The sequence below is a fragment of the Saccopteryx bilineata genome, chromosome 8 (genome assembly GCF_036850765.1).
Source record: "Saccopteryx bilineata isolate mSacBil1 chromosome 8, mSacBil1_pri_phased_curated, whole genome shotgun sequence".
Taxonomy (NCBI): domain Eukaryota; kingdom Metazoa; phylum Chordata; class Mammalia; order Chiroptera; family Emballonuridae; genus Saccopteryx; species Saccopteryx bilineata.
Genome location: NC_089497.1, coordinates 57,029,548 through 57,054,135, shown reverse-complemented (window position 1 = coordinate 57,054,135; position 24,588 = coordinate 57,029,548). Strand labels below are relative to the sequence as shown.

Sequence of the window (24,588 nt, the reverse complement as noted above, 5' to 3'; positions counted from 1 at the left end):
GAAAAGAAAGCCTCTTCAATAAATGGTGCTGGGAAAACTGGAAAGCCACATGCAAAAGAATGAAACTGGACTACAGTCTCTCCCCCTGTACAAAAATTAACTCAAAATGGATCAAAGATCTAAACATAAGACCTGAAACAATTAAGTACATAGAAGAAGACATAGGTACTCAACTCATGGACCTGGGTTTTAAAGAGCATTTTATGAATTTGACTCCAATGGCAAGAGAAGTGAAGGCAAAAATTAATGAATGGGACTACATCAGACTAAGAAGTTTTTGCTCAGCAAGGGAAACTGATAACAAAATAAACAGAAAGCCAACTAAATGGGAAATGATATTTTCAAACAACAGCTCAGATAAGGGCCTAATATCCAAAATATACAAAGAACTCATAAAACTCAACAACAAACAAACAAACAATCCAATAAAAAAATGGGAAGAGGATATGAATAGACACTTCTCCCAGGAAGAAATACAAATGGCCAACAGATATATGAAAAGATGCTCATCTTCTTTAGCTATTAGAGAAATGCAAATCAAAACGGCAATGAGATACCACCTCACACCTGTTCGATTAGCTGTTATTAGCAAGTCAGGTAATAGCAAATGTTGGAGAGGCTGTGGAGAAAAAGGAACCCTCATACACTGTTGGTGGGAATGTAAAGTAGTACAACCATTATGGAAGAAAGTATGGTGGTTCCTCAAAAAACTGAAAATAGAACTACCTTATGACCCAGCAATCCCTCTACTGGGTATATATCCCCAAAACTCAGAAACATTGATACGTAAAGACACATGCAGCCCCATGTTTATTGCAGCATTGTTCACAGTGGCCAGGACATGGAAACAACCAAAAAGCCCATCAATAGATGACTGGATAAAGAAGATGTGGCACATATACACTATGGAATACTACTCAGCCATAAGAAATGATGACTTCGGAACATTTACAGCAAAATGGTGGGATCTTGATAACATGATACGAAGCGAAATAAGTAAATCAGAAAAAAACAGGAACTGTATTATTCCATACGTAGGTGGGACATAATAGTGAAACTAAGAGACATTGATAAGAGTGTGGTGGTTACGGGGGGGAGGGGGGAATGGGAGAGGGATAGGGGGTGGGAGGGGCACAAAGAAAACAAGATAGAAGGTGACAGAGGATAATCTGACTTTGGGTGGTGGGTATGCAACATAATTGAACGACAAGATAACCTGGACTTGTTATCTTTGAATATATGTATCCTGATTTATTGATGTCACCCCATTAAAAAAATAAAATTATAAAAAAAAAAAAAAAAAAAAAAAAGAAAAGTTGTAGGATGTGAGGGCGATCTGGCTGCAATATGTCACCCCAATGATCACCAGGGTAATTTGGCTGATCTGGCTGGCTAGGCAGGTGTCCCATTCCTCCCTCACCGATCTATATGCGAACCCTACTGAAGCTACTTGCTCGGCTGAAGAGGACGACCTTCCCTGATAGCGGAGAGGACGTTCTTCTGTCAAGGGTATATGAGTACCTGTGCTCCCCTGCAAGAACGTCCAAACAAGCTGTCCAGAAAAGTTGTATTACCTTTTTCTGCATCAGTGTTGTCTGGGGGGAAAAAATACATTTACCTCAATTCCCTGTCTAATCCCATTAAGATGATAAAAATGGGGTTTTAAAAAGGTATAAACACTCAAGGACAAAGATAATAAAAAGGAGACAAGTACAATAAAATTTCTGACAGATAAAAACAGGTGAATGAGTGTTAACAGACTTAACAGACCCAAAGAGCAGAAACTAAGGGGAAGCCAAGAAGCAAGTTACTGGACCTTAGAAAGGCTTAGGAATTACGAAGGCCAGAGTATGAGGGGAGTGCAAAAGAAAGGACTGGCTCAAAGTCCAAATAAAGAACAGCTAGATCCTAATATCCCTTCTCCTACCCTGGCAGATAACCAAAGTTTCACTTTTGGGGGAGGATGACCCAGAATAGAAACACCATGCATAACTGAGGGCAGGGGTACAATAAGAGGATACTGAATTAAGTTTACATAGTGGATTTCCTCCCCAACCTCTTTTGTCACTCAGTTCCCAGAAAGATATACACCCCCAAGGGTAAAAATCTTCCCAGGGGAGAAGGGATCAAAGAGGAAAGATCAAAACACATTGCTATTTTAGGATGCCTCTACTAAACAGGCCTGAACAGTTACTCTGCAATATATCCCAGAGTTTAAGAAGCAATGAGACCTCAAACTACTCCCCAACTCCACACAGCAGGTAAGTGCCCCCCCCAAGATTAGTTTATACTTCAGAAAGTGTAAAATAGAAGCTATGCAAAAGGGGATCCCAGGCATAATTTGAAGATGGAATTATATACTGAATATAAGACCCCTCCCAACACTTTCCTGCTCATCTCCCAGAACCTGGGGTAGTCTGCTTCATCCATCCAAGCAGGACATGGGAAGATCCTTCTCTAAAGAATCTGATTAGTCCACAAGAAAATACATATATACAGATACTCATCCCCCAAAATGGCCCATAATAAACTCCAAAGTTGTTAAGTCCTAGAATTTCCAAACAACTTCTTAGTGATCTTTCTTTTAAAATGACAGGATAGGCCCTGGCCGGCTGGCTCAGTGGGTAGAGCGCTGGCCTGGCGTGCATATATCTTGGATTCAATCCCCTGTCAGGGAACATATGAGAAGCGACCAAGTGCTTCTCTTTCCCTCCCTCTCACCCTTCTCTCTCTTTTCCCCTCTCGTATAGCCAGTGGTTGGCCCCAGCTGAGGATAGCTCAGTTGCCGGGTGGATCCTGGGCAGGGCGTATATGGGAGTCTGTCACACTACCTCCCCTCCTCTCACTTTAAAATAAATTAAAATAAAATAAAATAAAATGACAGGATAACCAAGAATCACCAGAAGTCTAGGGATCAAAGTAGATAAAATAAAAAAACTTATATAGAGGAATTTTAACTTTAAAAGACTAAGTGAGGGAGGGAAGGAGAATAATTGTTTAATGGGTGCAGAATTCAGTTTAGAAAAATGGGAAAGGTTCTGAAGATGAATGGTGGTGATGGTTGCACAACAATGTATCTACTGCCCCTGAAATGTACACCTAAAAATTATTAAAACAGTAAATTTTGTTATCTGTATTTTATCACAATAAAAAACAAGAAGGAAGAAAAAATCAACACAGTCCTCAAAGAGGTAAAAGAAAATTCACTAAGAAAAAAAAATGCTATATATATTTTTTACAGACACAGAAACTTGTCATTTTTATTCAGGTAGGATGTTAATTTTTTTTTTATTAAGGTTTTGTGTTTTCTTTTCCAGAGACAGAGAGAGAGTCAGAGAGATGGATAGACAGGGACAGACAGACAGGAACGGAGAGATGAGAAGCATCAATCATTAGTTTTTCATTGCGTGTTGCGACATCTTAGTTGTTCATTAATTGCTTTCTCACATGTGTCTTGACCACAGGCCCAGACTGAGTAACCCCTTGCTCAAGCCAGCGACCTTGAGTCCAAGCTAGTGAGCTTTTGCTCAAACCAGATGAGCCCACGCTCAAGCTGGCACCCTGGAGTCTCAAACCTGGGTCCTCTGCATCCCAGTCCGACACTCTATCCACTGCGCCACTGCCTGGTCAGGCAGGATGTTAATTTTTTTTTTAATTTTTTTTTTTTTACAGGGACAATGAGAGAGTCAGAGAGAGGGATAGATGGGGACAGACAGGAACGAAGAGAGATGAGAAGCATCAATGATCAGTTTTTGTTGTGGCACCTTAGTTGTTCATTGATTGCTTTCTCATATGTGCCTTGACCGTGGCGTCTACAGCAGACCGAGTAACTCCTTGCTCGAGCCAGAGCCAGGGTCCAAGCTGGTGAGCTTTGCTCAAACTGGATGAGCCCGCGCTCAAGCTGGCAACCTCAAGGTCTCGAACCTGGGTCCTCCACATCCCAGTCCGACACTCTATCCACTGTGCCACTGCCTGGTCAGGCAGGATGTTAATTTTTAAAAAAGGAATAATTATAAACACTTATCTCAGTGAGAATTTTAACAAAAAGAACCAGTTAGAAATGGAAACATAGTAACTGAAATAAATAATATACTAGAAGAAATCAATAGTAGGATATATGAAGCAGAGGACTGAATCAGCAATTTGAAAGATAAGGTAACAGTAAATAATCAGAAGAGAAAAAGAAAAAAAAATGAGGCTAGTTTTTAAGGCTTCTGGGACAATATTAAGCATACCAATATTAGCATCATAGGGGTAAAAAGGAGAAGAGAAAGCAGGCACTGAAAACATATTTGAAGAAATAATAACAGAACTTCTCCAACCTGGCCAAGGAAATAGACATACAAGCCCAGGAAGTGTAGAGTCACAAAGAAGATGAACCAAAGAGGCCCACACCAAAACACAACATAATTAAAATGGCAAAGGTTAGCCCTGGCCAGTTGGCTCAGTGGTAGAGTGTCAGCCTGGCATGCAGGAGTCCCGGGTTCGATTCCCGGCCAGGGCACACAGGAGAAGCGCCCATCTGCTTCTCCACCCCTCCCCCTCTCCTTCCTCTCTATCTCTCTCTTCCCCTCCCGCAGTCAAGGCTCCATTGGAGCAAAGTTGGCCCGGGCACTGAGGATGGCTCTGTGGCCTCTGCCTCAGGTGCTAGAATGGCTCTGGTTGCAACAGAGCAACGCCCCAGATGGGCAGAGCATTGCTCCCTGGTGGGCGTGCCGGGTGGATCCCGGTCGGGCGCATGTGGGAGTCTGTCTGACTGCCTCCCCGTTTCCAACTTCAGAAAAATATAGATAGATAGATAGATAGATAAATAGATAGATAGATAGATAGATAGATAGATAGATAGATAGATAGATAGATAGATAGAATGGCAAAGGTTAAAGACAGGAAGAGAATCTTAAAAGCTGCAAGAGAAAAAAGCAGTTAGTTACCTATAAGGGAGCTCCCAAAGACTGTCGGTTAATTTTTCAACAGAAACTCTGCAGCCCTGAAGGGATTGGCACAAAATATTGAAAGTGATAAAACCAAGGACCTACAACCAAAATCACTCTACCCACCAAAGCTATCATTTAGAATCAAAGGACATCTTATTCTGCCGTCTTAGAGTCTGTGGAGACCTGAAGGGAATAGGACTTCTACAACTATCAATATAAATGTCTGAAAGGCTGACGTCCAAGGCCATTTTGCTGGTTATTAGCTGAGTCTCCAGAACCAGAGGGAGCACAGAGCTCCTCTTAAAATTGAAGGTATTTATGCTCAAGATGAAACTGAATTCTATCTAGGCAAAAGATGTGCTCACGGGTACAAAGCAAAGAATACAGTGACTCTGGTGGCAAACCAAACAAAATTAAAATAATCTGGGGAAAGGTAACTTGTGCTCATGGAAAATAGTAGCATGGTTGATGCTAAATTCCAAAGCAACCTTATGCTAAGGCCACTGAACACAGAATCCATATAATGCTGTACCTCTCAAGGATTTAAACTTATTGAAAGGTAAATAAATAAAATGGTTAAAAAAAAAAAAAAAAAGGAGTCAAAGGAGTGATAAAGAACTTCCCAGAAAAAAAAAACTAAAGGAGTTCATCACCACCAAACCAGTATTACAAGAAATGTCAAAGGAACTTCTTCAAGAAAAAAAATATATATGTGAATAATAGAATGGTATTAAATACATATCTATCAACAATTACTTTAAATATAAATGGATTAAAAGTGCCAATCAAGCCTGGCCTGTTGTGGCACAGTGGATAAAGCATCAACCTGGAACACTGAGGTTGCCTGGGCTTGCCCATTCAAGGTACATATGACAAGCAATAAGCAAGGAATGAACAACTGAAGTGAAGCAGCTATGAGTTGATACTTCTTGCTCCACCCACCTCCTCTCTGTAAAAATCAATAAATAAAATCTTTTTTTTTAAAAGTGCCAATCAAAAGACACAGGGTAGCTGAATGGAAAAGAAACAAGACCCTTAAATATGCTGCCTACAAGAGACTCACTTCAGATCAAAAGACACACACAAAGTGAAAGTGAAGATAACATAACATAAATTTAGGAAAAATCATCCCAGTAACTCATGCTTGGAAGGTTTCAATGACTGATACTGTGTAAGAAATACACAGAGCTTGCTCGAGCTGGTGTCAGGATGTTCATCAGGAATGTTTGAACTGTGGGCCAAGGGAATCTGTTGGACTGTCACTGCCTGCCTGCCTTCCCACAAAAATGAAGCTCTGAACCTTTCAACTAGAGGTCTTCTTGACTGGCAGTCTTAAAGACTACGAGGCTAACTGTGGATATACTCTGATTATTGCTAAGGTACAGGTATCCTGGCCCATTACTACTTCTACCATTGGTTGGGTATTCTGTTTTGTTTATTGATTTTAGAGAGAGGAAGAGAGAGAGGAAGGGAAAGAGAAAGGGAGAGAGAAAGGGAGGGAGGGGGAGGAAGAAGGAGAGAGAAAGAATAGGGATAGGGAGGGGTGAAAGAAACATCAATCCGTTCTTGTATGTGCTCAGGGGATCGAACCCACATCCTGTCTCCAGGTTTGGGCCACTTCCTAAAAATAAACCCTTTCTTTGCTGCAAAAAAAGAAAAAAGAAATAAAAAGATGGAAAAGTGCCTGACCAGGTGGTGGCACAGTAGACAGAGCGTCGGACTGGGATGCGGAGGACCCAGGTTCAAGACCCCGAGGTTGCCAGCTTGAGCACGGGCTCATCTGGTTTGAGCAAAAGCTCACCAGCTTGGACCCAAGGTTGCTGGCTCGAGCAAGGGATTACTCAGTCTGTTGAAGGCCCATGGTCAGGGCACATATGAGAAAGCAATCAATGAACAACTAAGGTGTCTCAACATGCAACGAAAACTAATGATTGATGCTTCTCATCTCTCCGTTCCTGTCTGTCTCTGTTAAAAAAAAAAAAAAAAAGATAGATATTAAAAAGATGGAAAAGTTATTTCATGAAATGAGAGGGGGGAGTAAAAAGCAATACTAAATAAGACAAAATAGATTTTAACACAAAGGCTATAACAAGAGACAAAGAAGGACCCAGCAATTCCAGTTCTGTGTATTTATCCAAAGAAACCGAAAATACTAATTCAAAAAGACATATGCATTCATATGTTCACTGCAGCATTATTTAATTTACAATATCCAAGATATGAAAGCAACCTAACTGTCCATCAATAGATGAATGGGACATACTGTATATACAACGGAATATTACTCAGCCATAAAAAATAGAATTAAATCTTGCCATCTGCAACAACATGGATAGACCTAGAAGGTACAGGGGATCCTCAGGTTATGCCAGTCTCAACATATGATGTTTCAAGTTTAGGACACTCACTCACATAAAAACTTTAAAAAATTGAGATGTGTTTCAGCTTATGCCATCAGTGTCGTACTTATGGACTACATGGGCAAACTATATAGTTTGTGTTTGGGTATAGTGGTAGAGTACGCAGTACATTGTACAGTACAGTATATCTATGTCCTTTTCCTTCTTCTGTGCCTTAGTTGTGTTTTTATGTTCTAGATTATGATTTTACAACTGTTAGAATAGGTAAGTGATTTAGGCTAGGGTGTGTTTCGACTTACATCAAAATCAGGTTACATCACTGTCCTAGGAACAGAACTGTGTCGTAACCCAAGGACCCCCTCTATTATGCTAAGTGAAATAAGTCAGACAGAGGAAAACAAATACCGTATGATCTGACTTCTATATGGAATCTAAAAAACAAGTGAACAAACCAAACAGAAATAAACTCATAAATACAGAGAACATTTTGATGGTTACCAGATGGGAGGGAAGTGAGGAATTGAGTAAAAAGGGGAAATAGATTAAGAGGTACAAATTGGTAGTTACAAAACAGTCATGGGGTTTTAAAGTACAGCATAGGGAATATAGTCAATAACAACGTAATAAGTATGTGTAAGTATGTACAGTGTCAGATGGGTACCAGATTTAACAGTGCGATCACTTTTTAAATTATATAAATATCTAATCACTACATTGTAAACCTGAAAGTATTAAATATTATATTGTATGCCAACTGTAATTGAAAAAATAAATTATTTTTTAAAAAAGAAAAAAGAACACACTGAAAAATGTAGTATCAACCTGACCAGGCAGTGGCGTAGTGGACAGAGCATCGCACTGGGATGCGGAGCACCCAGGTTTGAGACCCTGAGGTCGCCAGCTTGAGTGCAGGCTCATCTGGTTTGAGCAAGGCTCACCAGCTTGGATCCAAGGTCGCTGGCTCGAGCAAGGGGTTACTCGGTCTGCTATAGCCCCATGGCCAGGCACATATGAGAAAGCAATCAATGAACAACTAAAGTGCCACAATGAGAAACTGATCATTGATGCTTCCCATCTCTTTCTGTTCCTGTCTGTCTGTCCCTATCTATCCCTCTCTCTGACTCTGTCTCTAAAAAAAAAAAAAAAAGTAATATCGTATTTCCCCATGTATAAGACACACCCTTTCTCGAAAAATTTGGGGTCTAAAAACTGGGTGCATCTTATACAGTGGTTATAGGGGGTTTTTTACTTGCATTTCCCATTTTTTCGCACTTGTTTCTGTGCTCGTTGTAGATGAATAAAACTTGTTCAATAACTTTATGTAATACATTTTTTTTCAAATTTCAAGCCCCAAAATTAAGGTGCATCTTATATATGGGAGCATCTTAAACATGGGGAAATACAGTATTTATAGTTATGGCTTCTTGTAGCTGAAGTATATGGATTAAAATCAGCCAAGTGAAGAAGTAGATAGGGCAGAGTCCAAAAGTAAGAAATGCAGAGCTTCTAGTTTTCTCTCCTAGGAGCAGGACAGTGTTACACGCCCAGCATCAATGTGTGACAATAAGCAGAGTACTAACAGTCAGGAAAACTCACCAGAGCGCTGATATTCAGAATTTTATTGGGGTTTATAGGCATAACTGTCCACATAACTAAGCTCAGTCTTATGCCTTCTGGAGAGCCACAGACACTGAAGTCATAATTCTCAATCAAACTGGTCTTGCTCAGGCCAGATATAGCTCAGTTGGTTAGAGCACCATCCCAATATACAAAGATTCCAGGTTCAATCACCAGTCAGGGCACATGAAGGAGCACCCAATGAATGCATAAACAAGTGGTACAACAAATTGATGCTTCTCTCCCTCTCTCTCTAAAAATCAATCAAAACATTTTTCTAAACCACACTGGTCTTTCTGACACGGGCCACCCCATCCTAAATTATACTCTTAAAACGATCGGTGACCCAAGGCCCTCAAGCAAATAATCTCTAATCAGGTACAACATTCCAAAGGTTTAGAGAATACCTCCCAGAAGGCAAGGAAAAAGGCTTTCTTTTTCCACAAAGCTAAATTCTTGACTATACAACCACCTTTCATTAAATAAAAAATAAAATATACCTGAATCTCTGCTTCTGTGCCCCCCCAAAAGATATACTGTAATAAAAATCAAAGCATAAAAAGGATAAACCAGAAACTAATGAAAATAATTACCTATAGGGCATGGGTGGGAAGAATAAAGACTAGGAAAATTGTGGAAGGAATGAGTAGGGCGTGGCACTTCTCTGAATATGCCTTTTTGTAGTTCTGACTTTTAGGACCATATTAATGCTTCATTTAAAAAATATACAAATAGTTAAACAGACAGAGGAAAAATACAAAATAAAATACAAACAATAACAAATGAACCTAACTGTATTGCAAATAAATAACATAATCACACTGAAAGAAGTAGACCAGAAAAGAATTAGTCAAAGTGACTTTGGAAAACATTATTTTAGCTGTACAAGATGAGAAACTAAAGGACTATACAAATATTGTAGTTATCAAATTTGTTTTCAAAGAGTAGTGAATTAGTTCTGAAACCACTCTGTCAGTATTCTATTTTTTATTTTATTATTTTTTTGTATTTTTCTGAAGTGAGAAGCAGGGAGGCAGAGACACACTCCTGCATGTGCCCAACCGGGATCCACCCAGCATGCCCACCAGGGGGCAATGCTCTGCCCATCTGGGTGTTGCTCCATTGCAACCGGAGCCATTCTAGCGCCTGAGGCAGAGGCCATGGTGCCATCTTCAGCACCCAGGCCAACTTCGGTCCAATGGAGCCTTGGCTGAGGGAGGGGAAGAGAGAGAGAGAAAGGAGAAGGGAAAGGGTGGAGAAGCAGATGGGTGCTTCTTCTGTGTGCCCTGGCCAGTTATCAAACCCAGGACTTCCACATGCCAGGCCAATGCTTTTACCACTGAGCCAATTGGCCAGGGCCTGAAACTACTTTGTCAGTATTCTAAAACTAAATAAGCACATATGTTGGGATAATTAGATCAAGGTTTTGCACTGCTGAAGTTACACAAAGAGACAAAATGAGATAGCTTTAAATCCATGGTGATAGCCTAAAACCAGAGGTATTCATATGAACTCATGGTGATACATACACACACACACACACACAGAGAGAAATCTAAAAAGTGTGTATACACATATATTCTTTCCTAGCTCTGTCCATTTAGCCTAGAAGCAATAACATCCAGTAGCAATGGGGGCTCTAGCACCCAAGACCTTGGTTTCTAAACATTACTCTCCCTTTAAAAGAAATGGCTAGCCCTGGCCAGGTAACTCAGTTGGCTAGTTTGTCCCAATATGCTAAGGTTCCAGGCTCAATCCTTGGTCAGAGCACATACAAGAAATCAAAAATAAGTGGAACAACAAATTGATGTTTCTCCTTCCACCCCTCACCTCCAAAATCAATTTTAAAACCTTTTTTTAATTAAAAAGAAATGACTGATTCTTGCCTGACTAGCAGTGGTGCAGTGGATAGAGCATCGATCTGGGACGCTGAGGTCCCAGGTTCGAAATCCTGAGGTCATCAGCTTGAGCACAAGGTCACTGGTTCAGCTTGTGCCCCTGGTCAAGGCACATATGGGAAGCAATCAATGAAGAACTAAAGTGATAACTACAAGTTGATGCTTCTCATCCCTCTTCCTTCCTGTCTTTCTCTCTCAAAACAAAGGGGGGATAAGGAAAAAAGAAAGAAATGATTGATTCCAGAGCTGGGGCAGAGGAAGTATAAGATAAACCTGGAATATTATTATAGTGCCAGAAAATAACTGACAGTACAATACTTCTGAAATGTCTGAAAGCAGGCCCTGGCCGGTTGGCTCAGCGGTAGAGCGTTGGCCTGGCATGCGGGGGACCTGGGTTCGATTCCTGGCCAGGGCACAAAGGAGAAGCGCCCATCTGCTTCTCCACCCCCACCCCCTCCTTCCTCTCTGTCTCTCTCTTCCCCTCCCGCAGCGAGGCCCCATTGGAGCAAAGATGGCCTGGGCGCTGGGGATGGCTCCTTGGCCTCTGCCCCAGGCGCTAGAGTGGCTCTGGTCGCAGCAGAGCGACGCCCCAGATGGGCAGAGCGTCGCCCCTGGTGGGTCCCAGTCGGGCGCATGCGGGAGTCTGTCTGACTGTCTCTCCCCGTTTCCCGCTTCAGAAAAATACAAAAAAAAAAAGAAAGAAAGAAATGTCTGAAAGCAAAAACAGGAGATACAGACACTGAAAGACAGGAGGAAGATAAATTAGTACTATATACAGAGAACACTAAACAAAAAAGACAACTGTTAATTTCAGGGACAACAAAAAGTTGTACAAGAAAGAAAAAAGTCATTATAAATCATACTATACTACACAGCTTAGCTATGACTACTGATCTAAACCAGTGATTCTCAACTAGATACCCCATACCACATCCTCAACTTGACATTTAGAATTTTGTGGGGAATTCATAGAATTTGCAACAAAGTCATGCTGGTACTGATGTTTAACGCATGAGGTTAGGAATGTTAAATATTATGTAATGGGTAGGATAACAAAGAATTGTCTCATCCAAAATAACAATACTGACCCCCATAGAGGGAAACTGATTCTAGCCAAAATTATAGTATCGTTATATTGATAGATAGGTGGGAGGGGTACCATAAGAAGTGTTAGTGTATACAGAAGTGAGGAGCAGATGTAAAAGAACTAAATCTTCTTTTTCCATAGTCAATAGATAAAGCCTAAAATAAGGAAATCAATGACATTATAAAAAGGTAATTCAGAGCTGTTAGTCAAATAAGTCTGTAAATATGATGTATATGTTTGCTCACTTTTCCCTTTTGAAATCCTTTATATGTATAAAAACTTGTAAATTAAACAAGCGGGGACTAGCTTATTAGGGTTTCCTAATACGTTAGCCCCAAAACTTTTAGCAAAGGTAATTTCATTTAGCTTTTCTCCTTATCCTAAACTAAACATTTTGTAGCGACAGGGATGGGGGTAGACACTAGAAGATTTGGGAATGTCTTTGCCAGGTATGTAAAACAATTATCACTGTGTTATCTTGTGGTCTTGATGTGTAAGAATGATTTTTCCTTTTAATAGATCCTATAGATAGATGTTGTAAGCTTGTTAGTAATTGACTTTTTTTTTTTTCTTAAAACTGGAAACGAGGAGGCAGTCAGACAGACTCCCGCATGCGCCCGACCAGGATCCACCCGGCACACCCACCAGGAGGCAACGCTCTGCCCATCTGGGGCGGCGCTCTACCACAATCAGAGCCATTCTAGGACCTGAGGCAGAGGCCACAGAGCCATCCTCAGTGTCCAGGCAAACTTTGCTCCAATGGAGCCTCAGCTGCGGGAGGGGAAGAGAGAGACAGAGAGGAAGGAGAGGGGGAGGGGTGGAAAAGCAGATGGGCGCCTCTCCTGTGTGCCCTGGCCGGGAATCGAACCTGGGACTCTCGCACGCCAGGCCAATGCTCTACCACTGAGCCAACTGGCCAGGGCCAGTAATTGACTATTGTACCATGCTCCCTTCTTACCCACCCCAACCGGTATGTGATTTGGTCTATAAAATCAGCCACAGAATGGTAGAGACTGGCTACATGATTTGGGATTGTGCCCCGTGTAGCTAGCTAGCTAATTAATAAACTCAAAAATTCATTTGGACTCGGTGTCTCTAAGTAACTCGCGGATTAAGGTACAATACTTTACAACAATATCATATTTACAAATTTATTTGACCTACAATGGTATTCCCCATTCTTAAGACTGTTTTACCCTCTCCATCCAGATACTAAATCTCTAATTACTATGTACGGAAAGAAAAGGTCACATCTCAAAGTAGTTTATTTATTTATTTTTTTTAGGTGAAAGGAGGGAAGATAGTGAGGTAGACTCCAGCAAGTGCCCCAAACAGGATCCACTGGCAACCATGTCTGGGTCATGCTTGAGTAACGAGCTTTTTTTTTTTTTTTTTTTACATCATTTATTGATTCTTGGAGAGGGAGAGCGGGAGGGAGGGAGGAAGAGAGAGAAAGAGAGAAGGGGGAGAGTGAGAGAGAGAGAGAAAGAGAGAGAGAGAGAGAGAGAGAGAGAGAGAGAGAGAAGGGAGAAGTGGGAAGCATCTACTGCTAGTAGTTGCTTCCCGTATGTGCCCTGACCAGGCAAGCCTAGGGACTTGAACGGGCAACCTCAGCATTCCAGGTCTTACCCACTATGCCTGGGGATACCGAGCTTTTTTTAGCACCTAAGGCTGACTTGCTATTCACAGCGCTCAGGGACTACACTAAAACCAACTGAGCCACTTGCTGCAGGAGGAGGAACAGGGAGAAGGGGGTGAGGGAGGGGAAGAGAAGCAGATGGTCGCTTCTTTTCTGTGCCCTGGCCAGGAATCAAAACTGGGACACATCCATTTGCCAGGCCCACGTCCTATCCACTGACTCACCGGCCAGGACCTGAAAGTATTTTTCTTAAATAGACTCTCACATAACTGCTTATATTTTCTGTCCCACATTCACCTCTACAGTACATGACACCACTAATCCTGAAATTTTTAAAAGGTCCTGAAACACAAATATGACTACTTGTTGATTTTTTTCAAGTCTGCTAATCAGTTACCACTAGCGCATTCTGGCTTTCCAGCTTCCAAAATTTTGTTCTAATTCTCACTGCTCCTATTCTTTGTCACTTGTGTTCTTAAAAATAACAAAAACAAAAATACTTTTCTACTGTTTTAATGGAGTTCTCAGGCTGGAATGGAACTAAATATGTTTGACCAATGTCTTTACATATTATTGAATGAAAAAAAAACCAAGCTGTGGCCCTGGCTCGTTGGCTTAGTGGATAGAGCGTGGACCCAGCAAGTGGATGTCCCAGGTTCAATATTCAGTCAGGGCACACATGAGAAGCGACCATCTATTTCTCTTCCTCTCCCTCTCCCCCTTCTCTCTCTCTTCCCCTCTCAGAGACAATGACTCGACTGGTCCAAGCATTGGCCCCAGGTGTTAAGGATAGCTCAGTTGGTCTGAATGTAAGCCTCAGGTGCTGAGGATAGCTCAGATGATTTGAGCATCAACCCCAGACGGGGGTTGCTGGGTAGATCCTGGTTGCGGTGCATGCAGGAGTCTATTTCCCCTCCTCTAACTTAAAAAAAACAAGTTGCTAAAGATTATGCATGAGCCCATTTTTGTTAAAGTGAAAAATGTATGTATATTTTGAATATTTATAGGGAACAAATCTCTAAAAGAATTTATACCAAACTATTAACAGTATAGACCCACTGTTCTTTTTTTTAAGTGGGACACTAAAACCAGCCAAGCCACTGGCTGAGAGAGGGAAAGAGAGAGAGAAGGGGAGAGACAGGGGAAAAGGAGCAGATGACCACTTCTCATTTGTGCCCTGACTGGGGATCAAACCCGGTACTTCCACACACAGGGCCAATGCTCTTCACTGAGCCAACCAGCCAGGGCTGACCCACAGTTCTTAAACTGGGTGCCAAGGCACCCTTGGATTCTGCAGTATATTCACAGGGATGTCATAAGATATTTCAAATCAAAGGGAAATAACGATATTCTTTACTGTCAAGCACCTAACCAGTTTAAGATAGTCCAGTTTCAAATTAGACCATGCTATATTCTTCTTTTAAACTGTTTTACTGAATTTATTGGGGTGACATTGGTTAATAATATTGGTTTCAGATGTACAATTCTGTAATATATCTATATTCTTTTTGATATCATACTCTGCAAAGCTGGTTTTTGGTTGCTGTTATTTCTTTTTAAATAACAGAATATATACACACTTACACATACACTCATATGTATACATACTGTCCTGGCTGGGAAGCCCAGTTGGTTAGAGCATTGTCCTAATAGGCCAAAGTTGTGAGTTTGATCCCCAGTCAGGGCACATACAAGAATCCACCAATGAATGCATAAAAATCTAGAACAAAAAGTTGATATTTCTCTAATTAATAAATAAAAAACTATTACATGTGACAAAAAATACATTATATAAAAAATATTGTGCAGAAATCAATTTGGAACAGGAAATGGAGGTGTCAGTGATTCCAAAGTTTGAGAAGTTTAGTGCTCAACACTCAACAAGTGCTTAAAAGTAATTGTGGTTACTTAAGAATAAAATAAAAATACTATTTTTGTCTTTCAATGTATGTGTGTTCTTTAAAAACTATTAGGTTGTTAGAACATAATTACATATTAAGTTGTTCAAATTCAATTATTTAAACTGTTAGGCCTCAGGATACTATAAAAAATATTCAGTAAAGGGCTTTAAAAAGATCAAGTTTGGGAACCTCTGGTGGAGGGTATTGTATTTTGTTACTTTATCAATGGAAAAAGCACTTTAAAATAAACTTCTTAATATGAAATTCAAATATATTCTCACTGTGTGCTACCAATTATAAAAGATTTGAAATTTATTCTTTATAATATTAAAGGTAACAATTCCTAAGAAATCTTGATGTTTATTAATATCCCACAAAAACACACATTAAGTCCCCAACAAATTTTGAATTAAGGGTAAAAAAGCACATAATTAAGTCTGACTTGTGATGGCAAGGTGGATAGAGCATCAACCTGGGACACTGAGGTTCGACCCTGAGGCCACCAGGCTCATCTGGCTTGAGTGTGGGATGATCAACAGAATCCCATGGTTGCTGGCTTGAGACCAAAGGTCGCTAGCTTGAAGCTCAAGGTCACTTCAGCCCATGGTTGCTGGCTTAAGCAAAGGGTCACTGGTTTCTCTGGAGTCCTCCCAGCCCAATCAAGGAATGTGTAAGAAGCAATCAATGAACAACGGAAGTGCCACAACTACAAGTTGTTCCTTCTCATCTCTCTCCCTTCCCATCTGCCAGTCTGTCTCTTTCTCTCTAAATAAAGTAAATAAATATTTAAAAGTATATGATTAAGTTCTTAAAAATCATACCCAAAAGAGCTCAAATCTTTCTGATTAAGCCCCTCTTGCCCCTCAAAATATCCTCCCTGAACTAGAGAACACAAACTGGGCTATGCCTTAAAAATTCAAACTAATATAACATATTTCTGGTGGTGGTTATATCACCAATGATGCTGACATTATAAAAATACAGAAGTATCTATTAAATTTCAATTCAATAACTATTTGAGTTTCCACAAATAGAAAAGGTGCTGAGCTTTCAAATATTTGTAGTCTGGCCTGACCTGTGGTGGCACAATGGATAAAGCATCCACCTAAAAGGTTGAGGTCACCGGTTCGAAACCCTGGGCTTGCCCAGTCAAGGCACATAGAGAAGGAACTACACACTACAAGTTGATGCCTCCCACTCCTTCTCCCCCACTTCTCTTTCTCTCTCTCTCCTCTCTCTGAAATCAATAAATAAACTCTTTTTAAAAAATTTATAGTCTGATGGGAGGGTCATTTGGAAAAAGTATTAACAAATGTGATGCATATATAAAAGGTAAAATCCAGAGTACTATGGGAGTATCTGGCAAGAAGGTCAGGAAAAAAAGTCCTCTGTGATGAAATAATTTTTAAGCTGAGACAAAGGATGAGAAGAAGTTACTATGCAAAGGGAACAGATAAACAGAAGCCCAGGAGAGGAAATATAGTTATCCAAGGAACTAAAAAAAAACTTGAGCATCACTTAAAAGAAGAGCTGGAGAGGTAGACAAGGAACAGAAAAGTTAAATGAATGACTCTGTTATTTCACATAAAGTAAGATGAAGCCACTACATGACAAAGAAGAGTTCAATGTGCAGAAAGGCTGGAAGAAGGCCAAAGTAAAGGAAACCCCTATGAGGCTGTTACACATAAACATAGGCAAGGTTCAACAGTCTCTTGGAGAAATCAATCAATGAACAAGTAAAGAACCTCAACAAAGAATTGATGTTTCTCATCTCTCTCCCTTCCTGTCTGTTTGTCCCTCTCTCTGACTCTATCTCTGCCACACACACAAAAAAAAAGAAAAAAGTCTCTTGGATTAAGGATAAGGGAGATGTAGTAAAGGAAGTTGATCTTGAGATTTTTAAGGACAGAAATAACAGAACTGGGGAGAAAGCCTGTATGTGGGGGGTGTTTTGGCATGAGCTACTGGATAGATGGTGGTATAATTTACTATATATGAAACAAATGAGAAAGACAGGAGAAAGGTTATACTGGCTATGCCTTTAGTTTTAGACATGTTAGATTTGAGGTGACTGTAAGATATCCAAGTGGATGTGTACTGTTGTGTAGTCTGGAACTCTGAAAAGAGGATACCACAGTAATTCCAGTTTAAGTCATCAGCTTATAGTAACCAAAGCTGCAGAATAGGATAACCTCACCTAAGGAGAATTTGTAAATAGGAGAAGAGAAGGCACCCTAGGGCACTCTCCTGAGGAACTCCAGGATGGAAAAGTGAAGTACAGTAAAAGAAAAAGACTACCAAGCAAATGAAAGTGAGAAGTAATGATCAGGAAAATCAGGTTAAGTGAGGTGTCAGGAAGTTTCTGAAAGGAGGGAAATAGTCAATCAAAGGCTATTGAGAGGTCAAGCAAGATAAGAATTAAAGTGTTCTGTAGCCTAGGCTACGGTTGGTGCAGTAGATAAAGTGTCTACCTGGAATGCTGAGGTCACCAGTTCAAAACTCGAGGCCTGTCCAGTCAAGGCACATACAACAAGCAAGCTATGAACAACTAAAGTGAAGCAATTATATGAGTTGATACTTCTTGCTCCCCATCCTCTTTCTCCTCTCTCTGTAAAATCAATAAATAAAATCTTACAAAAAGAAAGTTTTCAGCCCAGCCCTGGCCAATTAGCTCAGTTAGAGTATGTTCCAATACACCAAGGTTGCAGGTTGGATCCCTGGTCAGGACACACACAAGAATCAACAAATGAATGCACAAATAAGTGGAAAAACAAATTGATGTTTCTCACCTTCTCTCTCCCTAAAATCAATCAACAAATTAAAATAATTTTAAAAGTGTCCATTCTCATGATATCTGCAAGAGAAATTTTAGTTTCATGGCTATTCTGTTATGTGTTCATATTCACCAAATACCAACATTCCTTCAAAGATAAAAATACACGAACAAGAAAAACAGAAGTGGGCTTTCAACTCCTATTAGATACTCACTGACCCTAAGATAGTACAAATTCTGAACAATCTTTAGGACTTACATTGGACTAATATTGAACTTTAAGGGGTCCAATATTTGGGTAAAAGTTTGCAGGGTAGCCACTGGACAGGTTAACTCAAGCATTACTATGAAAAAATTATTTTTTGTGTGTGACAGAAACAGAGACAGAGACAGGGACAGACAGGGACAGAGAAGCAGGAAAGGACAGAGATGAGAAGCATCAATTCTTCGTTGCATCTCCTTAGTTGTTGATTGATTGTTTTCTTATATGGGCCTTGACTGGGGAGGGCTTCAGCAGAGTGAGTGACCCCTTGCTCAAGCCAGCGACCCTGTGCTCAAGCCGCTGAGCCCGTGCTCAAGCTGGTGAGCCCATGCTCAAGCAAGAGACCTCGGGGTTTCGAACCTAGGTCCTCTGCATCCCAGTCCAATGCTCTATCCACTGCACCACCGCCTGGTCAGACGAAAAACTTCTTCAACTAGACATAAAAAGACAGTGATGAGAATATCTGTTGTGTATTAAATAAACAGGAGTAGTATTACCCAGCTCAAAAAATAGTAAGATAGAACCGTTTGTCATAGGAAACAAGATTAAAAACAAAACAAACAAAAAAGGTATTTCCCTACTGGCATCATAGGGCATGAATGAACCATAAAAAAAGTCAAGATTGAGAAATGGAAACCTGTACATTTATGAGACCTACTGATGATACGTTCTTCATATTCAGCCACCAGATATAAAGTGGACTAAGTATCCAGTTTTAGTCTCAAGTCCTTTCAGACACAGAAGAGTGCCTCAAAGACCAGTGAAAAGTGGACTTCTAAACTCCACTTGTCTTCAAGTTATTACACCACCACCCCTGCCTTTGTTTCTATGTTAAATCTGTAGTATCAGTTTACATTAAAATTGTGACCCTGGGTTCATATTTATCATTTCTAAATACCTCTACTTGAAAAGTTTACTCTATCAGAATCTGAAACTCAACAATTTTTAAAATTTCATAATTAAGATATTTTGAACTTACAAAAATAAAAAATTTAGAGACTTAGCAACTTGGTCTTCATCTGAGTCACATTCTATGCCTCTCTAGACTTAATTCATAGACTACCTACCTGTTAACATGGATTTTTAATCAGCAAATTTAGAATGTCCTCTGTCATCTGGTTGTAGGAAGTTAACATGCTATAAACTGGGTCATCTTTAGAAAGAAAATAATTCAGCATCTTCTTCTAGAGGATTTGTGATGTAGGGTCCAATTCTGGCTTTACTACTAACACAGAATAGGAATTACTGGAGCAATGAGAAATCAATCAAAGACTAATCTGAGAGTGAATGTATTTCCCTGAAAGAGAATGTTCAACTAATCTGATGGCCTATTTCTTTAATAAGATTTCCCTCCCCCACAAAAAAAACATGAGGTTTTTATGATAAAATACACTAGGCACTGTTACCACCACATCAACTGATATTTTCTAGGCATCTACCAAATTCTTTTGGGGGGTGGGTTGTGTTTTTTTGTTGTTGTTGTTGTTTTTTGTGACAGAGATAGAGACAGGGACAGATAGGGACAGACAGACAGGAAGGGAGAGAAATGAGAAGCATCAATTCTTGGTTGCGGCACCTTAGTTGGGGTTACAGCAGACCAAGTGACCCCTTACTCAAGCCAGCGACCCTGGGCTCAAGCTGCTGAGCCTTGCTCAAACCAGATGAACCCATGACCTGGGTCCTCCACGTCCCAGTCCAAAGCTCTATGCACTGCGCCACTGCCTGGTCAGGCTAACAAATTCTTTAAATCAGTGGCACAATTTAACCAACAAATTGTGGGGACTAAAAATTGAAGGACAAGCTTAAAGCAAATACTAAAAGCCTTTAGTTAAGCCTGACCTGTGGTGGCGCAGTGGATAAAGCTTCGACCTGGAATGCTGAGGTTGCTGGTTCAAAACCCTGGGCTTGCCTGGTCAAGGCACATATGGGAGTTGATGCTTTCTGCTCCTCCCCCTTCTCTCTCTCTCTCTCACACACACACACTCTCTCTCCTCTCTAAAATGAATAAATAAATAAAGTTTTAAAAAAAAAAAAAAAAAAAAAAAAAGCCTTTAGTTAAATCAGGTTTTTATATGACAGTACAGAGCTCAGTTATCAAATAGTTCCACAGGAAGCAGACAAGAAGTACAAAGTTGAGTGGTCATGCATACCAGAATGCAGGAGTGGGAGGAAGCCTGTGTATAGTGCACTAGGTTTTACTATACGCCAATACAAAAGCAAATCAGTCTTAAATTGCCCTGGCGGGTTGGCTCAGCGGTAGAGCGTCGGCCTGGCGTGCGGGGGACCCGGGTTCGATTCCCGGCCAGGGCACATAGGAGAAGAGCCCATTTGCTTCTCCACCCCCACCCCCCGTCCTTCCTCTCTGTCTCTCTCTTCCCCTCCCGCAGCCAAGGCTCCATTGGAGCAAAGATGGCCCGGGCGCTGGGGATGGCTCCTTGGCCTCTGCCCCAGGCGCTAGAGTGGCTCTGGTCGCCGCAGAGCGACGCCCTGGAGGGGCAGAGCATCGCCCCCTGGTGGGCAGAGCATCGCCCCTGGTGGGCGTACCGGGTGGATCCCGGTCGGGCGCATGCGGGAGTCTGTCTGACTGTCTCTCCCCGTTTCCAGCTTCAGAAAAATACAAAAAAAAAAAGAAAAGAAAAGAAAAAAAAAAAATCAGTCTTAAATTGGACTTTTCCCCTGGTTTATAGGGGCTTGACACAAAAGCCTACTGAAAAAGTGATAAAATTTTTATATAGTTCGACCAACAAACAAACCTAAGAAATATTTAGTAAGAAATTTCACTGTAAAATATACTTTCATCAAAAAGCATTAAAGAGTCTTACAGCATAGAAAACTATACAAACAATTAGGCATAGCTACTGACTTAAAGAATTTGTTTTTAACCGCTGGGCTCGAGGCACTACAAAACCTAAAATAGTACTACTGATTCAAGTAAGGTCAGAGAGGAAAAGAAAGAAAAAGATTAAGAAAGCAACAAATTATTTGGGCATGGCACTCATCTTTGAGTATGTTTATAAAGTAAAACATGAAACCTGATCTACATCTATGTTTTCAAACCATGAGTCACCTGAGCTTTTTAAAAACCACAAATACCCAGGTCCCTCTTCAGATCCACTGAGGTAGTGTCCAGGCATCTGAGGTTTGGTTTAAATTCTCCAACTGCTTCTGATGCCCAGCCAGGTTTTGAAATCACTGGACTGATGACCCTCAAGGTCCCTTCCTTATCTTGGGCTTAAAATTCCAAATTGACAATTCTGTGTCAAAGGACCTGAAGATTGCACTTAGTTGCATAATGCACAGCAGCCATCATCATGTTCCACCCAGGAAAAGAAAACACCCTAAATTTGTCTGAGCAGCAATTATAAGAACAGAAGCTACTCACTCAAGTCCCTGACTCAATCCCCCACAGCAAACACTTTCTAACTTAAAAGTCTATTAAATTGCACCTGACCAGGTGGTGGCGCAGTGGACAGAGTCGGACTGGGACACGGACAACCCGGGTTCGAGACCCCGAGGTCGCCAGCTTGAGCGCAAGCTCACTGGGTTTGAGCAAGGCTCACCAGCTTGAGCCCAAGGTCTCTGGCTAGAGCAAGGGGTTACTCTGTCTGCTGTAGCTCCCCCACCCCCGCATGGCACATATGAGAAATCAATCAATGGACAACAAAGGAACCGCAATGAAGAATTGATGTTCTCATCTCCTTTCCAGCCTGTCTGTCCCTATTTGTCCCTCTCTCTGACTCTGCCACAAAAATAAGTCTATTAAATTTCATAGTAGTGAATGCTCTTCTCTCTCCAATACAGAAAAAGGAAAGGGATCTCCTCAGATTGACTTAGAACTGTAACGCCCAGCAACTCAAAAGATTCAAGTTCCCATGTTTAATCTGTCCATACTTTCAATTATAATGAAATGTTTTTGAGGCAAAGTAAGGGGTCCTCGGAAATACATGCAAAGCAGTCCTAAAATGAGTCAATGTGTAAATGAAAGCCCTCCCAACTTTTCTCCTAGAGAAGGGCCCAGTGAGCAAAGTGATTTGGGTCATCCCTCATACACTAATAACGTTTTATCAGTAATAATGAGACACCCAGGTGACACCAAGACATTTCTTCTTAATGCTGGCCAACCCAAAGCAGCGACTGCAGTAGGTTCTAACCACACAAGATCCTTGTATATCTCCTCTGGCTCCTCTCCTACTAAGCTTAGTTATTCTGGGTAAAAGATATAATTAGGAACCAACCATTAAGTGTCCCCGATATTCTTAAACTGAGTTTAACTAGATTCCAAACACATTTCATGATTAATTTAACGTTCGCTTTCTTCATTTCGTTTAATTCTCCCTAGTAATTTATATAGGTATGAGAAAGCTCCACTTTACATACACCCAAAAATGTCGAAGTGTCTAGCACGATATTAAAACCAGTGCCAAATGGCAGGCTAGGATTTCAATTCAGCTCTTCTGACTCAAGACCAAAACGCTTCCCACATCCTCTTCCGCATCCCTCATCTCCCAACAGCATGGCCACACAGCAACTGTGCCTAGCACAGATAAAGCAGAAAAGCAGGCTTCCCACCACCCGAACGTTCAATTGTGCCATATCCGTCTACCAGAACAGGGTCCCAGGAGTGTGAGAGAAGAAACCAAAGGCAGGAAGGAGGCAGACTGTCCGAACAAATAAAAACCCTTGACTTTAGAGACGGCAGGGGCTGGAGGTCCTCTAACAACAATTCTTCCCCTCAAGGCTTTCCCCGGCTGCTGGAGGAGCGGCCGGGGGCGCTAGTTTTCTCAGCTTCTGCGTGGTGCAGCTCCAACTAGAAAAGGGGAGGTCCGCGGCCCCTAGGGACGAGCTCCTTCCCCGCCACCAGAGAGGGACAGAGGCGGCCAAGGGAAATCTGCGGGCGTGGGAGGAAGGCAGCGCGCGAGGCCTCCAGGCCCGGCTGCTGCGCTGGCGCGCACAGGCGCGGGGATGGGTAGGCAGCCGGGTCCGCAAGTCATTCGGCCGAATGGACACTCGCACGCCCGCTTACCTCCGTCCGTCGTTGCCCTCGCCAGCCCCGCCGCGGACCAAGACACTGCGGCAGCTCGGACTGCGGCCCCGCCTTCGCCAGCTCTAGTAAAAGCTCCGTCCGCGAGGAGGTGTCGGCCTGCTCCCGCGGCCACAGCCGCTAAGCTTCCTTTGGAGCAGCCGCCGAGGTCGGCGCTCACTTACATCGTCACCTCCTTCCGTGCCCTCCCGCCTCGGCCCCGCCTGCGCCGCGTGGGGGTGGGGGCGGGAGAGCCGGCGGCGCCGGGCTGGGGGGCGTGGCTCCGCCTTCCTTCGGCTTCCGGGGCCGTGCGTCGCCCCCTCCACCCACCGCCGACGTCCGGCGGAGGCGCTTTGCCCGCAGGGCCCGCACTCGGTTGTAGCCCGCCGGGCGCCTGCTTCTGATCGCTGAGCACTTGTAGAAACTGTGATCTAGAAATTGCAGAGGCCCAACAAAGCAGATTTGAGACTTCTCTTCAGCCCGCTCTGGAGTTTTTACCTTAAGAGGGCTAGACAGGGGAATTCTCGTGGATTTGTCTTTTCTATGTGATCTCCCATGTGCATGTACTAAACTTGAATTTTTCCTGTTAAAAAAAAGGCCCTGATCGGGTAGTTCAGTTGGTTAGAGCGTCAGAGTTGGGAGTTCAGTCCTCCGTTAGGGCACATGTAAGAATCAACAAATGAATGCTTAAATTGGTGGAACAACAAGTCCATGTTTCTCTTTTTCTCTCTCTCTCTTCCCCCTCTCTCTAAAATCAATCAGTAAATAAAAACTTTTAAGGAAGGAAGGAAAGGGAAGGGAAAGGGAAAGGAAAAGGGAAAGGGAAAGGGAAAGAAAGGAAAGCAAAGCGCCTGACTAGGCAGTGGTGCAGTGGGTAAAGCGTTGGCCTGGGACACTGAAGACCCAGGTTCGAAACCATGGGGTCACTGGCTTGAGTATGGGCTCATTCAGCTTGAGCCCCGGGGTCATGGGCTTTAGCGTGAGATCAGAGACGGGACCCCATGCTCGATGGCTTAAGGACAAAAGTTTGCCCAAAAGGTTGCTGGTTTGAGCGACAGATCACTGGCTCAATTGGAAGGTCCCTATTTCTCTACCCC

The 24,588-nt window shown here is 42.0% G+C and overlaps 1 protein-coding gene across 2 annotated transcripts in view; it reads right to left on the bottom strand.

Annotated features, from left to right (window-relative positions):
* Window positions 1-23,684, bottom strand: part of SENP5 (SUMO specific peptidase 5) — a 76,638-nt gene extending 52,954 nt beyond the window's left edge. The window contains exon 1 of one of the 2 annotated variants that reach the window (XR_010726830.1): window positions 23,495-23,684. The gene's annotated coding sequence lies outside the window, so the exon portion shown is untranslated. The remainder of the gene's footprint in view (window positions 1-23,494) is intronic. The other variant, XM_066240966.1, reaches the window with a different exon arrangement.
* Window positions 23,685-24,588: the final 904 nt, after the last annotated feature.